The 22,732-nt window shown below is 44.5% G+C and overlaps 1 protein-coding gene across 7 annotated transcripts in view; it reads left to right on the top strand.

The window, feature by feature from the left end:
• The window catches only part of LDB1 (LIM domain binding 1), a 158,180-nt gene that overhangs the window by 102,866 nt on the left and 32,582 nt on the right, over positions 1 to 22,732 (top strand). The window contains exon 1 of one of the 7 annotated variants that reach the window (XM_075843020.1): positions 2,267 to 2,386. The exons of the other annotated variants lie outside the window; for them this stretch is intronic. The gene's annotated coding sequence lies outside the window, so the exon portion shown is untranslated. Of the gene's footprint in view, positions 1 to 2,266; positions 2,387 to 22,732 lie in introns of those variants that run through there. 7 annotated transcript variants of the gene reach the window in all.

The following is a 22,732-nucleotide window of genomic DNA, read 5'->3' as shown; positions in this document are numbered from 1 at the left end:
GACGCGATCGAGGGCCATACCATATATGGGCAGACAGCCCAGGGTCTATTGACGGACCCCAGGGCTGTCTTACCATATTTCCTGTTGTTAGGGCATACTTAGGTTATGTCCTAACAACTGCCTGTATGCTATCCGTCCACAGGCTGATGTACTGGCACATATCTGATATATGTCACTACATTAACGTTTAAAAATAAAGTAAAAACAAAGTAATGTTAAATTTAAAAAAAATACACATTCACCTTTTTTACAAGAAACATTAAAATAAGTCTCAATACATAAAATATTCACACATTCAGTATTGGCGCGGCCGTAATAACCTGCACAACAATTTTTTTTTGCATCATTCATAATGTGTACGCTGTAAAAAAAACAAAACTGCTTTCTATCACTTATTGTGAGGCACGAGGTGCGAGGATGAATTTAACCTCCATGTTCCTCACATTAATAGTAATTAACCCCATCATGTACCTTACATATTAACCCATTATGACTGAGAAACATGATGGGATTAATTACTATTAATATGGGGCGCGTTCAAAATTCATCATCGCACCGCGCGCCTCACATCAGAAAACGGAAGAAGTTTTTTTTTTATTACTGTTGGCAAAGTATTGAAATTGGTATCGAAATCGCAATACTAAACGAAGTATCGGTATCGAAGTCCAAATTCCGGTATCGGGACATCCCTAGTCCATATGCCTTAATATTGCAAATAGGGAGCATCTGTCCAGATGGGGCATCTCTGTCTGTGAGTCCTCCAGTGTCTGCTGTTGGAGGACACAGGTCAGACATACAGTATAAAGATTTATCAAAAATAGCGTAAGGGAATTTAGAAAAGTTGTCCATGGAATCCCATAAGGTCTTTAATGGAAGCAATAATGGGTTCAAGTTAGATAACGGTGTGATATTGTGGCTGACGTATCCCTCTGGGGTCGCATGAAATCTCATGTGAACATGCAAATTTTTTATGCAACTGCAATAATTGGAATTTTTTTTTTTTTGAAAATTACGACAATCGCATGCGATTCCCCCTATAGGGTTAGATAAAATGTTCTCATATTCTCATATGTGGCAGAGGGGTCAGTGGGCCTCTCTCAAGCACTAGGGCCCGGATGAAACTTCAGCCCCTTCACTTACACCTCTGCAAACAGACAGTTGTCCAGATTAGAAAGTGTATGAAATTAGAAAAAAAAAAAGGATCTGTTTTTTTTTCCCCCCAAATAGCGCCACTCTTGTTTATGGGTTGTGTTTGGTATTGCAGCTCAATTCCATTTAAGTGACACAGCCCATAACCAAGAGTGGCAGTGATTGCCGAAAAATAAAACGCAGCTCAGACTCCTTTTTGTCCCACCAGATGTTGTACAGACGCTGTTTTTCCTCCACCGCTGTCAATTCAGTCTGGAGATCTGGATCGCTGTATACGGATCCGTGAGAAAACTCCGTACAGGACTCATGCGAAAACAAAAACAGTATCACCCGGAACTTACGGAGCGCCGTATGTCACCGTAGTCATTTGCGGAGATGAACAGGAAAAATTGTCGGTTATTCCCCATAATAAGGGGATTGGGGGGGGGGTCCCTGCTGCTCATTCTTTATTATAATAGTGATAATGGGGATCGCATTGGGAATATTTCTATCCAGGTCGGATGATTGTAACAAATCGGGGACGTTGGATTTAGTTTTTCATGTGAACCCTACTAGGACCGTATTAGGATTCTGCAAATATTGACAGCAAGTGACAGTACAGTAAGGTTTCCTCCGCACTACCTCCCCCCTCTCCTCTGTGTACAATGAGAAAGCAGAGGAATAACCTCTCTCTCTTGCCTTTTGTTGTCCTCCCTGCCTATGACTGCTCCCGCTCCCTCCCAGCCTCTTCCTCCTCCTCCCTCTCCTGTATTCATGAGAGTCAGAAAGAGAGGAGTAGCCCTAGAGAGCAAGTAGCAAGGAGGAGGAGGGGGGAAGGGTGCAGGACAGGCCACCTCCTGGGCCTCTTTGTGGGAGACACTGAAAGGGGGGGGTTAATGTGGGAGTGAGTGAGAGAGCAAGCAAGCAAGCAAGCACCCTGCAAGCTCCTGCACTCAAGACTTCTGCAACAACCCATCAGAGGGCCCACAGGCAGCAGCCAGGAGCAGGGCTGGCGTTTGCAGGAGCAGCCATTGTTGCATTGCAAACAAAGGGGGGAAAAAAAAAAAAGCAGGCAACCCTCCTCCACCTTTCCTGTTCCCCTCAGGCTGCCATTATCCATAGCTCCGGCTAGGCCTCCAGTTTTTACATGACATTTCCCTTTGGCCTGGATCCCCCTACAGACATGTTTTAGCTCTTTTGGAGTCTCTTGGTTTCTTTTTTTTTTTTTTTTTCTTCTTTTGCTGTTTTATTTCTTCAGGTGAGTGAACTCTATAAAAAGGGGGGTTCTACTTTAAATGCCTGATTTTATTATTTTTGGTTGTGTGTTGTGGGTTTGATTTGTATACTTCACATTGGTGACAGAGGCCTGCAACACATTGCTTGGTATGTAATGTCTTCCAGGCCTCTCTCACAATGAAGGTGTTCTCCTTTTATTTAAAGCGACAGCGTTCATACAAAGTGGAACTGGGTGTCATTCATTTTATGCTCTTGTTGTATTACTTTGTTACATTTTTGGTGTTTTTGAATAATATATACTTTGTTGCAATTCTCTTCAGATGTTGTTACAGTGATCATATATGCACGTTGTTATTGCATACCCCATGTATAAATAGTAGATGTGGCCGGTATAGCTTGTTGTATATACTTTAGGCTATTTTGCTATATGATGTGTGACTCCGATGCTCTGTCCAGTGTTCTCCTTTAAATTGGAATCCGTTCAATTATTCCTTGAACTCATGGGTCACCTTCTGCTGGCCATTTCATTAACCACTTCTGAGACGAATATATAAGTCAATCCGGCTATAAACTTATTAAGTCGTCCCTCCCCCCCTTACAGGATTGTTGCTTGTTGTACTGTATATATACTCATTCATTGTAAAGTGGCACATCCATGTGTATTCTCATGTGCATATTGTCTCCTAGAAGTAGGCCAGGCATGAAGGAGTTAATGAGAGCTCAGAGGAAGCTGATAGTGGCCCCCCCCCCCCCGCCCACCTTTTTTGCTTTTCATTCCCATCCCCCTTCCTTTTTTACTGTTGCTTTACAGCTTGATAATCTCTGCTTTCTAAAACAAATGATTGCTTCAAAGAAAATAAACCGCTGTATCCTGCTAGAGAACGGACATAAAATATAAAAAAAATAGTTATTTTGTAAAAAAAAAAAAAAAAAAAATACCTGTGTGTTGGATGGGTGTGAGTCAGGGGCGAGAGGCTTCATAGGTTTATTTCTGTATTTGATATTCTGCCCCCTATAAAATATTCTAACCAGATAATGGAAACATCTTAATTTGCGCTTTTTTTCATTAAGGCCATTTCATTTTTTATTTTATTTTTTTGTAGTATTTTTATTATTTTGTATTTGTAATATTTGTAATTTTGCATTGAGAAGCTACTTTTGCGTTTTTACATTATTAGTAGTATTTTATGTTTGGTATATCTGTTTTGTTTTATTAGTAAATGTTGTTATTCTGTTACATTGTTTATTATTTAATTAGAAATTTTCCATCAATAACATTGTAGTTATTAGTCTCGTATTCTGTCTGTAGTAACGTTAGTAATAACTGGGCAGTCACGCAGGAAAGTTGACAAACTACGTTAAAGTTTACATTGGAGAGAAAAAAACAACCTATGCTATTCTGGACACCCAAAACCAACAGAAACCTGCTGGAACCAAACATCAGAGTGAACACGACCTAAGGCCCCATGCACACGACCGTAAAAAATCTCCGTAATTACGGACCTGCCCGGTTCTATTGGCCCACGGACACCATTCCGTATCGCTACGGATATGTGTCCGTGTCGTAGAACTGTGCCGGGAATTATGGAGCATGTCCTACTCTTCATTTTTCACGGGCCATGCTCCCATACTTTGTAGGCCTCATACACATGTCAGTATTTTGCTTCCGTATTTGGAAGCCAAAACCAGTAGTGGAATATAAACAGAGAAAACCTCCTGGTTTTGGATTCTAAATACTGACCAGAATACTGACTTGTGCATGAGGCCTTAGGCCCCATGCACACGAACGTGCTTTTGCGGCCGCAAATCCCCCAAAAATCCATGGGAGAATTGCGGCCCCATTCATTCCTATGGGGCCATGCACACGACCATGGTTTCCACAGTCCGTGCGTGGCCCGCGAGCCCGCACCGCAGAAAGAACGGGCATGTCTTATAACGGCCGTGTTCTGCGGTCCAGGCTCATAGCAAATAATGGCCGCGGCCATGTGCATGGTCCGCGATTTGCGGGCGGCTCGCGGTTGACAGTCCGCTGCCGGCCGACCTGAAAATCACGGCCGTGCACATGACTACGGTCATGTGCATGAGGCCTTAGGCTGGATTCACACGGCCGCGTTCAGTCTGTGAGATATAAACCGTATATCGACCGCGTTTCCCAGACCGAATAAAGTACAGGGAGCCGGGCTCCTAGCATCATAGTCATCCATGACGCTGTGAGTCCCTGCCTCCGTGTGGGAATAATGTCCCATACTGTAATCATGTTTTCAGTACGGGATAGTAGTTCTGCGGGAGGGCAGAAACTCACAGCATCGTGGATGACTATGATGCTAGGAGCCCGACTCCCTGTACTGTGTTCGGTCAACAAACGGTCCGTATCTCACGGACCGAACCCCATGTGAAACCAGCCTAAGGCCTGATTCATACTGCTATAAAACGGCTGTAATGTGGGGTAAGGCTACTGAAAATGCACAGCGGAATACGGTAGCAGCAAAGGGAAAGCAGAAGTTTTCAACACAGAAAATTCACCTGCGGTGCGGTTTTTCAAAAAAATTTGCAGCATGTCAATTTCTGCTGCGGTAAATGCGCAGATTTTGAATTCAATGAAAAAGGAGAAATCTGCAAGCAAATCCTCTTGTTGTGGTTTTTGCTGCAGGTTGATTAAAACCCCCCCACTATACTTGCCTTCCATGGCAACCCTTCCCTGGTCCCCTACCAGTGTCTGTACTCCCTGCCTCCATGTTATGTTGCTGCAGCAGTCACATACGACAACACGTCATCGCTTTGCCAGGGGAGGTGAGTATAGTGTTTGTTTGGTTTTTTTTAGACACTTGGCTATTGTCCAAAGGGAAGTCTTCACCAAAATCCATACAAATTTCCCTGCAGATTTTTTTTTTTTTAAAACATTTTTTTATTAACAGTTTTCACATTTTCTTATAAACATTTCACGCAAAGGTTGCGTCATAAGTGCTCAGCACTCAACTTTCATTAAATTAACATTGAATTAAACAAAACATAACATACAAACATGGCATAAGTGTCGATCTTCATATAAACAGAAAACATGACTTCCCCCATCCCCGACACGACTTAGGTCATCAATAAGTAGCTACGTTTCATTTATCCCCTGACTAGATCAAAGTTGCAGACCCCCTAAAGTGCCTGCCAAGAGCTGCGTATAATACCACGCTGTGTGCCTGAAAGGCGTAACAATTTCTACTACCTCGGCCGCTGTGCACTGCGATTCTATGAATATTTGCCATTTATCGAATAGCTTCTTGGTTCCCGTTTCCTTCCGTCTTTCCACCTCCACCCTCTCAAGAACTAATAACTGCTTCAGGCGAGACACTATCAGGTCTAACCCCGGCGTGTCTGTTTCTAGCCATTTACTCAGGAGGCATCTGAAGGCCACCAGTAAAATCGTGTGCACCAGCAGGGGAGGAGACCTCACCCCTCGAGCACCCTCTTCCTCCGGCGGTCGCGCCTGATGGAACAGCAGCGCTTGAGGCGTCATTGGGAGTTTCGTTTTCCAATGATCCGAAATATATTTGTGTACCATCACCCAAAATCGTTTAGTATGAACACACCCCCATACTCCATGCCACAAATTCGTCAGGGGGGTGTTGCATTTGGGACAACACGTAATGCGGTTGGGGAAGGATTGTGAAGGCAAAATATTAAAGCCATATATAGCTGAATGCATCCATTTAAAATAGGTTTCCCTCCAGCTCTCGTTTATAACACTCCTCCGTACCGTCTCCCAACCCCCCAATATGATCTCACTTATACCTGGATCTTGAGTCCATCGTTCCCAGACTTTGAATCTAACCCTTGATTGCGGACGAACAAAACCATCCCCCAGTGCTCGATACAACCCTGAAATAGTCGCACGCACAGTCGTTGGACCTATGACCTCATCTAGAGTGTGCGAGGTGGCTTCCTTATTCAAATCCCTGAGCCTAGAGGTGCAAAATGATCGTGCCTGAAGAATTTGTAAAAAATTAACCCTACCCTCTAGGGATCTAAGTTTAGCGGTGATTTCCGCCCCGGTTAACCATCTCCTGTCCTCTATATGCATAAGATCCCCTGCGTTATTAATGCCTACAGTCCCCCAAGAGGCAAATCTGTCTCCCTTGCCTACTCCCGGTAGAAATTCTGGGTGTCCGCCCAACGGCATATGTTTTGATAGCAGGTGAGGTAGGTCAAAGTTCTTACGTACCGCTTTCCAAGCTAGGACTGTATCTCTCAATACAGTGGAGGTTTTGAGACGGCACGGAAGAGAAGCAACTCTACAATGTAGCAAAGCCTTCAGGTTCCAGGGTGAGGCATACTCCCCCAACAGATCTAAGTTGGAATAATGGCTCGTTTCGTGAAGCCAATCTACTACATGACGAAAGAGACATGCCACGTTATAGCCCCTGATATTCGGGAAGTTCACGCCCCCTTGTTTGCCCATCATGAGCTTGGTGAGTGCAATGGGAGGCCTTTTTCCTGCCCATATAAATTTTGTGAATGAGGAAATCCGTTTAGAGACATCCACATGTTTCAATAGGAGAGGGAGTGTTTGAAGGGGGTATAGCAATCTGGGGAAACTAACCATCTTGATCAGGTGGCACCTCCCCAGGAGGGACAACGGCAATTGGCACCATCGGGTGAGTTCCGCTTGCATTTTTTTAAATAACGGGGGATAATTTAGGCCATACAGGGTGTCTGGCACCTTCCCTATCTTGATGCCCAGATAAGTAATGCAGTGTTCAACCGGGGATATCCCACACCCCAAGGATTGCCAAAAGGTCTTAGGCAATGGTTTGCCCAACTCCAGCAGTTCGCTTTTAGCTAGGTTGACTTTTTATATCCCGAGCATTGCCCAAATTCCTGTAAAAAATGAAAAACCAGCATTAAATGCTCTTGAGGATTTGACATAAAAAGTATAACGTCATCAGCAAACAGGGCTAACTTAACTGCCAGAGACCCTACCTGAATACCTCTGAACATATCGGATTCCTCCAGGAATCTAGCCATAGGTTCCAGTGCTAGATTGAATAACAGGGGCGACAGGGGACATCCCTGCCGGGTTCCTTTATGCAATTGAAAGGGATCCGACAGAAATCCTGAGGCGTGAACGCGGGCCTGGGGATTATTGTAAACACCCTTCAAGAAGAGCCGGAAGGCTCCCTGGACATTCATTTTGTCCAGCACCATCCCCAGCCATTCCCACTGTATGTTATCAAAAGCTTTCTCTGCGTCTAGCGCTGAGTGCCGGCCGGGTACCTGGCTGGGGATCGTGCCTGACTGTTTCTAGCACCGTCAACACCTTATGTAAATTAGTCACTGCTGCCCTGCCCTTTACAAATCCTACTTGGGATTTTCCCACCAGTGTGGGTAGATACGTAGCCAGACGATTGGCCAAAACTTTTGTGAGTAATTTCTGGTCTTGGTCGATCAGTGATATAGGACGGTACGACCCCGGGTCAAGAGGATCCTTCCCCTTCTTGGGTAATACCTTTTTTATATGTGCTTTTTTGGCCTCTGCTGGGAGAGCACCGGTTCTTAGTAAAATATTATAGTATGCCACCAAGATAGGGCTAATTTCTTCTCTCAGGGACTTAAAAAAAACTCTCCTGTAAATCCATCTGGACCCGGGGCCTTTCCGTTGGATAAGGTCTTAATGGTGCTCTGGATTTCCTCTAAGGTAATCTCTGCGCTCAAGTAGTCGTTCTGCTCCTGAGTGAGCCCTGGTAGCTTTACCTTCTCCAAAAATTCCCTACCTTTTTGGGGGTCTATGGGCGTGTCTGAGTAAAGGGCTTGAATAGTATTTACTTAATATAGTGTTCATTTTTTTTGGGTCTGATGTAGGATTTCCGTTGGAGTCATTAAGTGTTGAAATGTGTGACGGTGCAAACCTTCCCTTCGCTAGTCGCGCTAATAATTTGCCCGCTTTATTGCCGAAACGCATTAGATCAGCATCAAATTGGGACCGATAAATACTTTCTCTTTTATCTAACCACTGATCAAATTGCCGCTTGGCTTCCCTCCATTTCTCCCCCAAAGATGTTGATGGAGAGTGTAGAAATGCTGTGTATGCACACCGTAATCGGTCACTCGCTGCCTTGTACCCTTCGGTAGTCTTGCGTTTAAGATTAGACATAAATTGCATAATTTTCCCTCGTATTACCACTTTGGCTGTACGCCAATACAGTGACGGGTCCGAACGATGTGATGCATTATCCCCATCATATTCCGTCCACCACCCCTTTTAGCTTCTGTAGAAAGCCCTCATCCTTTGCCAGAAAGGAGGGGAACCTCCAAATAAAATCCGTTCCCCTAGCTACTGTGTCGGCCAAAGTAATGGTAACCGGGGCATGGTCCGAGATAACGATATCCTCAATCGCCGCTTCACGTAACCGTCGAGATAAGGCGTCTAACTAGCAAATAATCAATACGCGACCATGACTGATGGACATGAGAAAAATGCGTGTATTCCCGCGCATCAGGGTGTAGACTCCTCCAAGCATCTGTTAGGGCCGTGTGTCTTAAAAAGTCTGGCAAGATCTTATCCCTATTTCTCTGCGAACTAGTCCCTGCGCTCCTATCTTCCCTGGAGGACCTTACAGTGTTAAGGTCTCCTCCTAGAATTAAAAGCCTAGTACGATCCTGCTGGAGTCGGGCTTCCAAGTGACCAAAAAAACCTGTGTTGACCGCATTTGGGCCATACACATTATGAATACTGATAGTTTCCCCTGCATGTTCCACCACTAGATGGATCCAACGGCCCTCCTCATCACGCTCCTGGGACACCAGCGTAAAGGTAAAATTTTTGTGTACCAAAATTATAACTCCCGCCTTACCATCCCTTGCCGGCGAGCCAAAAACCTGACCCACCCAGAATTTTTGCAAATAGTTAATTTCTGGCTCGGTAAGGTGAGTTTCCTGTAATAGGGCTACATCTGGGTGTAATCGTTTCATGTGTTGCAAAAGTTTGGTCCGTTTCTGTGGGGACCTCAGCCCCTTAACGTTCCATGAGATTATTTTCATGTTATTGGGCAGTGCATAAGATGAGCTAAAATGTCTAAAAGTCGTGATAGGTTCGGGGAGTCGGATCCATCTTTTCCCAAAAGCCATGCGTAAACATTAAGAACGTAGCCAAAACCCGGCTTAGAAACCAAAACTAAACTCCATATCAAGGCCATCGGGCCATTATCTAAAAAAAACGAAAAATTACCTGCGGCAAGGGTCATCAGCCCCTTAATACCCATTGGCGTAAGAGACTTCACTTTTTTCTGTTGTGCCAAAACACGTCCCTCTCCCCCCCCCCCCCACCCCCAGACCTGCATATATATCATCTTCAATGAGTAAGCTGCACCTGCCCTTACCACCTCATTAACCCTTTGCCGCCGATACATAAATTTATACAATCTTATACCATCGGTCTAACATCTTAGAGTCCGTTTGAACTATAACATAACGTGTCAAAATGAACCCTGCTCCACCGCTAGACTTCCCTGCCTCATTTTCCAGAATCCCCTACCGAACCTTCCCCAAGTATGCGACCTGTGGCAGATATAACTAATCCCTTGCATAGGGGAGGCATTGTATCATTCCCGGTCGAGCACGCCCACAAGGAGAGATCTCAGAGCATGCCCTAACTCACTCTCTAATCCCCTGCAGTGGAAATGCGGGAAAATATCAAAATGCATACATTTTAACATTAGGTCAGTTGCTGACCGAAACAAGGTGCCTTAAAAGACCGCCAAATGCAGCCATCAGAACTTTAAGATTATCTGCAAACTTATCTGCAGACGATCGGAACCTGCGATTGATCTACAGCGTCCACATGACCATCACATCAGATAAAATGGTGCTGAGAAAACTTCGCCCATCAATCAGGAGACATAGATCGGGTGCGGTCCCGCGGTCGCCTCTGCGGCTTCGGAGAGTCCCCTCCATTTCCGGATCGACCTCCCCGGGATCTTCCTGGTGTGGGCATTAAAGCTTCTGCCCAGGTTCACTCCATATCTAGTCGATTCCGTTTGACTTCTCTTGACTTGCGATGTGGACTGTGTGCTGGACTGAGATGCTCCTCGTGCTGGGGTCTGTGTCTGCAGAGCTCTGCAAGTGCGTCCTCCGCTTCCTTCGTTGTGGTGAAAATCTTGGTCCGCCCGTTTTCTTGAAACACCCGTAAGATGGCTGGGTACTGCAGGTTAAAACGTACTTTCGCTTGGAACAGTGCGGTACAGATCTTGCTGAAAGAACGTCTGCGTTTTGCGACCTCCGTAGAATAGTCCTCGAAAAGTAGCACTTTCATGCCCATTATTTCCAAAGGACGCGATCTGCTGCGGCATGCCTTCATAAGTGCCACCTTATCATTGTAATCCAACAGCTTAAAGATTGCTTGTCTGGGACGAAGCGAACTGTTGTCATCCGCTGCTGGGAGATTTCTGGGGTCCGGCCCCACTCTGTGCGCCCTCTCCACCCGGCAGGGACGTGGAAGACCTAAAGCTGCTGGCAATGTCCTCTCACATAGTCGCTGTAAATCAGAAGGGATCACCGCTTCTTTCAGACCCACCAGTCGTAGGTTGCTCCTCCTGGAGCGGTTTTCCAGATCCTCCACCTTGTCCCCCAACTGCGTAGTAGCAGACAGCACCACTTTAAATTTGGATTGCAGGCGCTCGTTTTCATCCTCCAGCAGCGTTATACGCTGTTCTAACTCATCAGTCCTGGAAGTGACTTGTGCCAGCTCCGCATGCACGCGGTTCAGGGAATCTTGCACCGTTTTTTCCAGTGCCTTTTGCAGGTCTGGCGCTATCTGCTTGGCCACTTCACGGGCCAGGGCTATATAATCAATAGGTGCAGGATGAGAAGAGGCTATGGGTTCTGCAGGGCTTGAAAGCTGGGACTGAGGCTGCTGCAGCTCATCATCCTGTGTGTGTATAGCAGGGGAGCAGTGTCGGGAAGCGCCGCCATCTTACCTCCCTTTTCCACGGCCGCGGCTGAGTCTTCCATGGCTGGCTTATGCGCACTTCTGAGGAGGTACCTGTCCATACAGGCACCACCGGGTATGTTCCTGTGTGCAGGGCTGGTGGCTTAACAGCTGATTGTTGCCGCCGGAGCGACTGTTGCGGGAAAGCAGGCTAGACGGGAGCGGGAGCTCAGTCGCTCGCGTCCTGCATCGCCGGAACCGGAAGTCTTCCCTGCGGATTTGCTACGGAACTTTTCCGCAGCAAATTCGCTACATGTGAACGTAGCTTTAAATGCAGCCGCAAGTCCCAGTTCGACCACTGGTTTAATGACTTGAACGAACAACATCATCATCTTTGATGCTGTTAGTTCGGTTGGGCTGGCCGTAATACAGACACTAAAATGTAGCTGCATTACGGCCGTCTTAATGAGATCTTTGGCTGCGTTCACACATCGCATGTTTGCAGAATTTCAGTGGCAGAATTCACACAGGATTTTAGACATGCTGCAAATTTCTTCATTCCCAGCATGCCCTATAGGTTGCTGAAATGACAACCATTGCAAATCAATAACGTGTGGATTTCTAGGCTGGTTCAGCAACATGTGGGTGACGGGATGTGTGATCACAGCCTTTGGTTGAAGTCACACATAGAGGTAGATTTTATTTTTTCTATGTTTTCTTGGCCACGCATAAAAACCAGTTGGCGAAACACTACTTAAAAATCTATCTGGCCAGAATCCGCATGGAAAAAAACTTCTGCATGGGTATATTCACACGTGATACTTTTTTTTTTGTTTTGTTTTGTTTTAAAACGACTAAATCACGATGCAAATGATTCTCGTTCCGATTTAAATTAAAGGGGTTTTCCCAGATCAAAAATGATCACCTATCCACAGGTGATAATTTTCTAACTGTTTGGGGCCCCACCGCTGATCGTGAGAATGAGACTCCCGAACCCCCATTCCTCCTCACTGCTCGACCACAATGAAGAGGATATTGAATTAGAGTAGTGGTCGAGCATGCTGCTCTGCTTCTCCATTTAGTCTATGGCAGGGGTATCAAGCAGGTGTATCTAGTATAGGCTCTGCTCCAGGACTCTGTGGAATTCCCTGACATTGCTGTCCACATATGGACAGCGATGTCTAGGGCTTCCCCAGAGCTGGAGAGTGATGTCAGGAGCACAGCTGAAGTACCAGGCAGAGTGCTCTGAGACTCCAGCTCTGGGCAAGCCCCTGACATCACTGTCCATATAGGGCACTGTGGCAGCATCTACAGAGGGCACTGGCATTATCTATGGGTGGGTGTGTGGCATGATCTACCGAGGGCACTGTGGCATTATCTACATTATCTTAAAAGGGGCTGCCCAATCTTGACATTTGTGTGTCTGCCAAACGCTGCCAACTGAGCCGCCGGACTGCATTTAGCGACACTTAAACTGGAGAACTGGAATGTTGAAATGCGGCCCGTCAACTTCTAATTTTTTCTATATGTGGCCCGCTTACCCGGCCGAGTTTGAGACCCCTGGTCTATGGGAATGACGGAAACAGCCGAATACAGTGCTGTGCTGTTTTTATCACCCTCCTACACGATAGAGGTGCAGTGAGGAGTATCTGGAGGTTCAGGTCTTCGACCTCGCGATAGGTGTGGGTCACATCTATCGGAAAATGAGCACTTTTCATGTGGATAGGTAATAGTTTTTGATACTAGGAATACACCTTTAATGAACAGTTAAAAACTTCATTTAACGGCACTGGTATATGGCCGCTAACGTGTTTCTATGCACTCAGACGGTCACTGTCTCCTTGGCGATGCAAACTGAAAATATAAGTGAGCCAATATTGCACTGTAGCGTGCTAATAAAAGTTATGTATAAGTTATGTATCAATAGCGCGGCATGCACGGTTCTGATATATGGCGGCACACGAACTCTGGAAACAGCAGTATTATACAGGCTACACCTCAGACAGAACTGTCGCTACCTCTCCGCTGTCTGCTAAGACCCCGGTCACACTTGTCCGATTTGCCAAATTCTGAATCAAATTCCTAGACAATCCGCATCCTGTGCATGTAAATGGGGTTTCCGCAACCAGTGTCCGTGATGTAGAATATTTCCATGCAGAATTTGTTCTGCACAACAGGAAAAAATCTTCCGCGTAAATAAGTAGCATGCAACGGAATTAGCCCTATTAAATGACCGTAGGACTAATGCTCGTGTAGATCTGCTGTGTGCCCGCAGCACATCCATGGCAAAAATCATTGGGTAAGCTTCGGATGTCTGCCACGGAAATACATTTTGGATTGACTCTATTGTATCTTAGCCTGTTTAGGAACGTATTGGCTGGTCAGGCCTAGTTCACATCTGCGTTCGTTCGTTCCATTGTTTTGCTCTGCCGGAGGAGCAGAACAAGGGCATAACCGGATGAGCTGGTTACGTTGCATCACCGACGCCACCGTTGGAACCCGTTGACTTTAATGGGTTCGGTCGGTTTTCCTTCTGGGTGTGTGTGTGTGTGTTGTTTTTACCAGAAACAGTAGCACAGCATTCTGCGCTATTGTTTCCGGTTTTTTTTCTGCGTAATCTGCGAGGGACGCTCCTGATGGAGCCTCCAATTCAGATGTGCACTAGGCCTTAGTCTAGCTTAAAATGTTTTTGTAAATATTTTGCTGTCATTTTTACGGTACACTGGATTTTCGGTGCAAAATCCGCACCAAGCATCTGCCGCTCATGTCCTAATTGACTTGAAAATTCATTGTGTATGACCAGGTTTTGGCAGCAGCTATATTTCAGCTCCATGCCATACGGAGGTCAGTAAGGCCATGGTCACACGTCGATACTTGTCAAAATCATGAGCAGCTACTACACAAAGCCTAGTTATAAAACGGTTTCCCTTTGCCGTTGACTCTGGTTTTACCATAAAACAAAAATGCTTGCCGCAAACTGGATCTAACCGCGTGTAATCGTGGTGTGGTTGGATCATTTATGTTGAGCCTCTGATTGACAGAAGTGCTGAATATGGCACAAGGTTTTCAAACATATTGGAAAATCTTTGCAATTTTTTTTGATCTTTCTGTCGTGGCATTGGTTCCCATATGTTACCAGTTTTTGTAATAGTGGTCATGTATTTGGTTTTCTATAGATTTACTAGAACTAAAAACTGCTGGTCAAACAAGGGTTTTTGTGTCTGTGCTTCTAGGGGAGAACACAGCGGCACAACGAGTGGGACTCTGTGCCGCTGTATAGACTTTACCGTGTGCATGCGACTTAAGCAGACTATATGCCAGTAAAATCCTGGAGATTTTAGGATCCAAGTGTGGGACCCTCAATGGCAGATGGGGTGAATGATTTTAGCTGGTCCAGCGTCAAAAATGCCCATTTGTTTTGTGCATGCTTTATAACTTTTTTCTTAATTGCTACTGGAAAAATATTTCTTGTTTTGGGAACCTTTTTTTAATTATTTTCTTTACCAAGTCTCAAAATATCTGAATGATTGCAGGAAGTTTGTTGGAGCGTTCTTATGTGCACAAAAGGCAGGAATAGTCAAAATGCTGTAGACTTTAGGAGCCAGTTAGACCCCTCAAGAAACCAATATGACTTTGTAGGTGGATGACTATAAGAATTTTCATAGGCCGAAAAACAACCCAAAAAGTTGGGTCCAAGTATCTGACTTCTAGATGCCTTGGGTCACTGGTACCTGTAATTTGTCTAGTTCTGGCATAAGCGCTACTTCTTTTGGGGATCTGTTCTATAAATATTGACTAAAAAATTAGTACGTACAAAAATTAGTTTTTTTAAGCTGCTTATATGGAAGCTGAAAAAATATTTTCGGCCAGCAGTTATCGCTACAAATCCCCCCCCCCTTACCTTCATGGTCGGCTGAGTATAGGAAACACTATAAGTCGGCCTTACAAATAAGACCTGACTAATTGCACCAGACTCCTAAGGAATAGGACAGCCGTTGTAGTTATGGCCATACTTTGGCCACTTTGCCACATTAGAGGAAAGTGATTCATCTGGGTCTCCCATTTAGAGAAGCAATCAGGACCCGGGAACTTCAGGAGATGTTTCTGCACCAAGGGTGCCTGACATTGCTAAACATGGTTGGTAGATCATTGTATTTTTTTATTGTGTGCATTCTTTGATTATCCCCAGAGAACGACATACTATGGGTTTATTAACGTGTTTTATGGAGACTTGTAGAACATGGGAGTTGGGCTATGTATTTCCTCAACAACTGGAGACGCCAGTTTCCTATTCCCTGTGTAGCGCAGGAGCTCCGTGTTTACTGGTTTCTTCCTGGTGAGCAAGTTTTAATAGCTGGGAAGTCTTATGATGCCAGGAATAGATCTGCTAATCGCACGAGATCCTCCCACACTCTCCTCGGTCACGTGTACGATGGAAACTCTCTTGTTTCTTCAGCCTCTAAGCTTCTGTGGTATTAAACAAGATTATTTTATTGATGCTGTGGAACTTGTCAAGGTGTAATACGGCAAGTTTCAGAATTTCTTTCAAGGCTTTGACTGTGCCGAGACCTGTCGGGTGTATTGGTTCTTTTTGTTCTATAAGTAAATGTATAAAAATGGCCATCCCAGGGCACAAGGCCCAGTCTCCAACCCTATCCATCCTGTGTAGATAACAAGCATGGTGTGATCCTTGCTCAAGCTTTCCATTTGTTTGGCTTCAAGTGTTGTGATTCTTGTGGGGAAGGGGGCCCCTTTACAGGTTATTGCCATCTATAGCGAAGAGGGGCCAACTTGAGCTGGCCCCCTTTCAATGGACCTCAAGCAGCTGCTTGGTACGAGCTAGACTATATGACTTGAGCTGACCACAGATGAAAAATAGCTGTTGGCCAAATGATTGTCCATCTGTCTGCCATCTTCCTCCGCTTCTCTCGACCAAACGAGTTTGTTATTTCTATGGTGAAGGATGAGTGGCTGATAGACACCTCTGGTGCTAAATATCTTGGGGTAAACAAAAACTAAAGATTGAGAATCCACCTGTATGATCACGGTTTCCCCCAATGGGAGTAGTCGGGGGAGCAGTCAAACTGTTCCAGTAGGCTTGGAATTGTGGTTGATCCCACAAAAAATGTCATGGCTACTGAGGCTCATGCACATGACTGTGTCACGTCTCCGTTCAACCCCCTAAATTGTATGGAGCATTAATGAAGCACTCACAGGTGTATGGGACCGTACTGAACCACTTTATTCCTCAGGTGTTGCATGTTCCATCTGATGCTATTCTAGAGGTATTCTCAACCATACGTGTCTGTGTGGTGGCATATAGAGTGCCTCTGTAGCATGGAGCCAAGTGACTCTGTGTCCCTCTGTACGGACTCTTTGCCAAGCGCATGATGCCATAAGGGTATAGTCACATTTGCGCTGTTGTTTAGATTTTTCTGTCCCGTCATAGGAACAGAAATATTGTTAGGGCTGGATCCATCACATGACAGTTGCCAACTGCACCCTATAAAGGGAAGGTGTCATGAATTTTTTTTTTTTTTATCATATTGCTTTTAATATGATATTAACATAAATGTTTGTGTTCTCATGTTCTACTTTTTACTTTCTTTGACTTCTCTATGGGGGCTGCCATTTTTTTTCATCTGTCAATTAACGACACATACAGAGATGGAATACGGCACATACATCCCAATAGAGGATGCGAACGGGAGCCGTTCCATTCTCAGATGCGTACGCCGTCTGTGGGAACGGCGCATGGGCCGCTCCCACACAGACCAAAATTAAGCTAGTTCGCAGAGCAAAATCCGGCGCCATTTTTATGTGGACAGGAAGCCGCTGCCCGACAGTAAGATGACGACTTGCGGTCGCGGCTTCCGGCCATATGTTCAGGCGCAAGGTATGGGAGCGTAGACCGGCGGCAGGTAATTTTGTGTATGTGATGTGTGTATTATGTTCGTGTGATACTGTCTGAGCCCTGTATCTAATCGTCCTACACTGTGCAGTCGCTCAGAAAATGGTGGCACACCGTGTAGGAGGTTTGAAGATTCAAACCCTTCCTTCTCCATGCACTAGCCAGAAGAAGGGGGGGGCGGATTGTTTGAGGACACTAGAGGAAAGTGTGTCCACCCCAAATTTGCAGCATAAATCAATGAGGCTGCTTTACCACATTGACCATGCTGCAATATTGGGAACTGCTCCCTCTAGTGCCCAGCACATGGAAATGTTCTAGATTAGAATCGAATTTATAATATTTCCTGACTTGTGAAAAAATTAAAACAATGTGTAATCACTCAAATAATAATTGTTTAACTGAAAAAAAATAATCATTCCCTTTAATGGGTTCCGTCGGGTTTCTATTTTTCCTGAACAAAATAGCGCTCCATGCTGCTGGTTTTCTCTGGGATTTTTGGTGTCATCTGCACCGAGAGCTTCTAATAGAGCCTCCAACGCAGATGTTAACAAAGCCAAACCGGTACTGCATTGAGTTGGAGCTGTCCTTGGACATTTGTGAAATTGGAGTGTGGGGAAAAAGTCGGGAACTCAACAGAAGATTTGCTTTAAAAACCCTCTCCATTTAATACAACCCCGTTATGATGATGTACTTGATTTTGCTTCTGTCGGGATATATTGACTCCGCAGATCTTGCTGTTCTCTTTTTGAATGTTTTATGTCAACATGTGTTTTACTTATTACCTTAATAAAAAAAAAGATTGACACATATTCACATTTTGATAAAGTGCTCAAATCCTTCTATATTATAACTACAAGGAACAAATAAATAAAAAGTTTAATATTTATGGTGTCCTCTTACACAGTAGGTACTATTTTATTTGGTAACCAATTGACATGGGATTTCGGCAATTCATTCCCTCGTACATCTTTTTAAATAGACAGGGGACTTAGGCTCTGCTCGTGGCTTTGTTTATTCAGAAGCCACGATGCACAGACGGATCCATTGTATTGACTTATAATGGGGTCTGTTAGGTTTTATCGTAGTGTCCATTGTATCGACGGGGACCTTCCAACGCAAATCTGAACATAGCCTTAGTACTTGTGATATTGTGAGGTTTCTCTAGCACAAAGTGATGTAAAACGTTCCAGCCACCACATAATCTTTCATTGATTTCTTTGTAGGAGACAAATGGTGATCGGACTGGGAATATATATAATTTTTTTTTTTTTAATTCTAGCTAGACCTAAATCTATCCCGCTAAGGATGGAGTTTAGCTGTTACATGACTATGTGATGGGACATTGAATTGGGGTGAAATCCAATATATATTTATTGATCTAAGGAAATTTGTTGCAGAGATTATGGCCACTAGTTGTTACAAAGTGGAAACCATACTGTAAAGCTGGCCGTTGACATGAGATTTAAACTGGTTACCAGCCGCGTGACACTTTTTTTTTTTGTTATGGTTAACTACTAGATAAAAAATAAATCCAATGTGGAAGAACAACATTTTGACAGATTGACTGTTATCTGTGATTTGTACGAAAGAACTTGGCCAATTATTGGTGGACAATTGGGGAAAAAAGTTGAAATTGTCCGGGCCATTTTTTATGCCTTTGGGGATATTTGTGCGATGTAAAAATGTCTGAGCGTTTGTCTTGTAAAGTGGCTACTTCTGCTGTTTCTTCTCTGATGTGAATGTCTTAACTAAATTCCATGTAAGGCCTTATTTACACGAACGTGTTAAACGTCCGCGGGACGGCCGTTGAAACAGCGGCCGTCCCACGGACCTATGTAATTCAATGTGGCCGTTCACACAGCCGTTGTTTCAACGGACTGTGTGAAGGGTCCATGGGAAAATAGGACATGTCCGTTCTTTCCGCGCATCACGCATCCCTCCATAGACTCAACTATGGGGGATGTGCTCGTGTAAATAAGCCCTAAGTTTACAGGTCACTAATAAAAAAAGTTGTATCCCGGTGGGAATGTATTTACCTCTTGGTAAAATGAAGGCTCATGGTGTCAGAATTCTCTCGGTCCGTATTATATGAGCACTATATTATTGATCCGTAATCTGGCCATATGTGTAAGGCCTGACCCTAATAAACCTCCCGCCCTTTTACAAAGCACTTCATAAAATAAAATGTAAAAAAATGTAATGTACTGTGTACGGCCAGTTTAGGGGTCTCCCATGATCTGTGGGTACACTTATACTTGCATCTCCAACATCCCATAAGGGATGGGCCAATTCCGCCAGAAATTTGCTATTGCATTTTAACTTTTTTTTTTTCTATTGCTATCGTTGTTTTGAGTATTCATTCCAGCCTTTACGGTAGGAACACACACGGCGTAAACGCTGCGGATTTTCCACAACCAATTGCAGAAAATCTGCAGCGTTATTACAGTAGCAGCAGTGTGGGTGAGATATTAACAAATCTCGTCCCCAGACTGCAGAAAAATGCAGACACAAATACCGCACGTAAATTGACCTGGAGTGCAGTTTCTTCAACTGCAGCATGTCGATTAATGCTGCAGAATCGCAGCTCTTCTGTTGCGGGTTTTCCCATTGAATTCAATGGGTTGCTTAAACCCGCAACAAAGTGGTATGTTTCAATATTTGCGGCGGAATGACAGTGATTCCGCTGCAAAAATCGCAAGAAAGAGAAAATAAATTAGTTATGCTTACCCAGAGTTCCCTGCTTCTTCTCCAGGCCTTGTGACCACTTCAGCTAATCACAGGCTGCAGCGTCACATGGCCTGGAACATCATCCAGGGAGGCTGGAGGGGACGTCAAAGGAGGGAGGGGGTAAGTATGTAATTTACGCAGCGGAATTTACACCCAGAAAACGAACCACGGTATGGTGCGGGATTTCGGACGGCATTGGTGTTCAGGGCTGATATGCTGCGCAGTTTGACGCTGTGTGTGTGTTCCTACCCTTAAAGTCATAGTACTGGAGTATCACCTTTGTGTGTTAGCTGCTGAGACTCACCATTCTTCCCAGGACTCCAGTTTGGTCATATTTATTTTCAGACTTCCCGACCTGCCATTAATGACCACTGCGTTCTCATTCACTCATTACTGGCAGCAACATCTCCCATCCGGTCAGAACTTGACTGTGATCGGATCCGTGATGTTCATAGTGAGGCTTTATTCAGACGAACGTGTACATCGTCCGTGTGACGGCCGTTTTTTTCTTTTTTACGGCCATCACACAGCTGCATGTATTTCTATGGGGCTATTCACACGGCCGTTGTTTGAACGGCCCGTGAAAAAATAGGACGTGTCCTATTTTCGTCCGTTTTTACGCATCCCTCGATAGACTCATCTGAGGGATCTGTAAAAAAAGGGGTCCTGACCGGGTACAAATCTACACGTTTCACACACGTTCGTCTGATAAAGTCCTAATTTTGGGACCCAAATCGTTATTTAAGGGTTCTTCCACTTGTAGCAGTGGTAGTACAGGAGGTTGGATGTTCCTGGGCAGAAACAATTGGTGGTGGGCCTTATACCAAGACCCCACCTGACCAGCTAACATAACCACGTATAAGTGAGACCGTACATGCACATGGCCCACTCCACTAAAATCTTTTAGGCTCCGGAGACAGCTGAGCTAGCAGCTCTCTTTGACTTGATTGGTGTGAGCCACATTCATACATGCCACTTTTCCACCTGTTTTTGGCTTTATAGGTTTGCTTAACGGCTATAGGGAATCCTCGTTTTCCAATAAGGGGGGTGGGGTACTAGACGGGAGCAATGCATGCACTACCCAGATAAATAGTAACTACCAGGGTCATTCATAGAAAATATTGGACCCCATAGCAAACTTTTAAAAGGCATCCATTGGTCAGCAGCTTTTCTGACCTGCAGGTGGATGTGATGATGTCATCGCATTTCGCCTGCCTGTGTGGAAACTGGGCACCTGGTAGGCCGGAAGATAAAAGTAGCCTGCATGCTGATGGGTGACCGACTTCTTCCGATCCAGTAGTTACAATACCAACCGGAAGAACCAGCCCGGGCAGGAACTGGAGGTCCTCAAGGTCATAGAGGCGTGAGGGCACTCCCTCTGATCCCGACCTGGTAACATTGGACTACTTCTTCAGTATTTTACCTCAATGGCAAAATATGGACACGATGCATAAATATGTGCGAATTTTCCATACAGGTTTTCCAGTGGCAAATCCGCAGCATAATAAATGAGACCGCAAGTAATCTCCTCTACACGGTGCAGAATATTTCCGCACGTCAATTGACCTGTGGTGCGGATTTTGCGTTTCCGTGTAAGAATTGTATCTGACAAAAAAAAAACAAAACGCACCAACATTTTCAGCATAAAATCTGCATCAAAATGTAAAAACGTAGGAAAAAAACGTACTATGAAGTTCAGACTTTACCTGTTTATCTGTGTTTTTCGCATCAAATTCCGCAACGTATGCATATAGCCGAACTGTGATTTTGTATTTTAGTAATAATTGAACTTTGCAGTAAAAAATCTTTGATTTTATTGAATAATTTTTTGATATTTTAACTTTGTAATTTTACATTATTTTTTTATCTTGTCGACTAGATCGTCTGCTACACGCAAAGAATACAAGGAGATTTCTCATTCATTATTATCCATGAAAATTTTTGTTTAAAAGGCCCCTTGACACAGATTTTTAAACTAACGATCAATGGTCTGAAAAATCGCGGGCCAGTATCCCACAAGTACGTGGTGATGATGATTATGAGGATTGGGAAGGCGGCTGTTTATAGCTAATATAATGGATTATACTCATTAGAATCTCGCACAAGGCCACACCTCCCAACTGTACCGTTTTTTTGTCCCACAGAATGGACCTGAAAGGGGGTGGGATTTTACAAATGTGCTCCCAAAATAGGGAGGTCTTGGGGGCATTAGCAGGTGGGCCAAGTGGGGTCTTAAAATGTCCTGTGAGTAAGGATTTAAATGTCCCCGCTATCACGTGAGCAATTCATGACTGACCCGCTGGGTCTAACTAGATCCAGTTCAGCTCTGTCTTCTCAACCTTATTTTGAGGGACATATAATTGCAGTGCCTCGCAGCAGTGGGGTGCTGTGTTTGATATATACGTTTTTACTATTTACGTACAAATTGGAGAAAAAATTGTGTATCTATACCGAGATATTCTCCATAATACGGTGCCGCATGGAGGCACGCAGAGCGCATGTGGCTCTGTAATGCGGAGCTGCAAGGACTCCGTGTTCTTCCGTATACACTTTGCCACGAAGATTAGGCCTTTTTGCTTTTTGTTTTTCTTATGAAATCTTTTTTTTTTATTTAACCCCTTAAGGACGCAGCCTAGTTTTTGGCCTTCAGGCTCAGAGCCCATTTTTCAAATCTGACATATTTTACTATGTGGTAATAACTTCAGAATGCTTAAACCTATCCAAGCGATTCTGAGAATGTTTTCGCGTGAGACATTGGGCTTTATGTTAGAGGTAAAATTTGGTTGATTTAATTATTTATTTATTTTTTTCAGTGT

The sequence above is a fragment of the Rhinoderma darwinii genome, chromosome 11 (assembly GCF_050947455.1).
Source record: "Rhinoderma darwinii isolate aRhiDar2 chromosome 11, aRhiDar2.hap1, whole genome shotgun sequence".
Taxonomy (NCBI): domain Eukaryota; kingdom Metazoa; phylum Chordata; class Amphibia; order Anura; family Rhinodermatidae; genus Rhinoderma; species Rhinoderma darwinii.
Note: the sequence above shows the minus strand (reverse complement) of the source record. Positions and strands in the feature narration are given on the sequence as shown.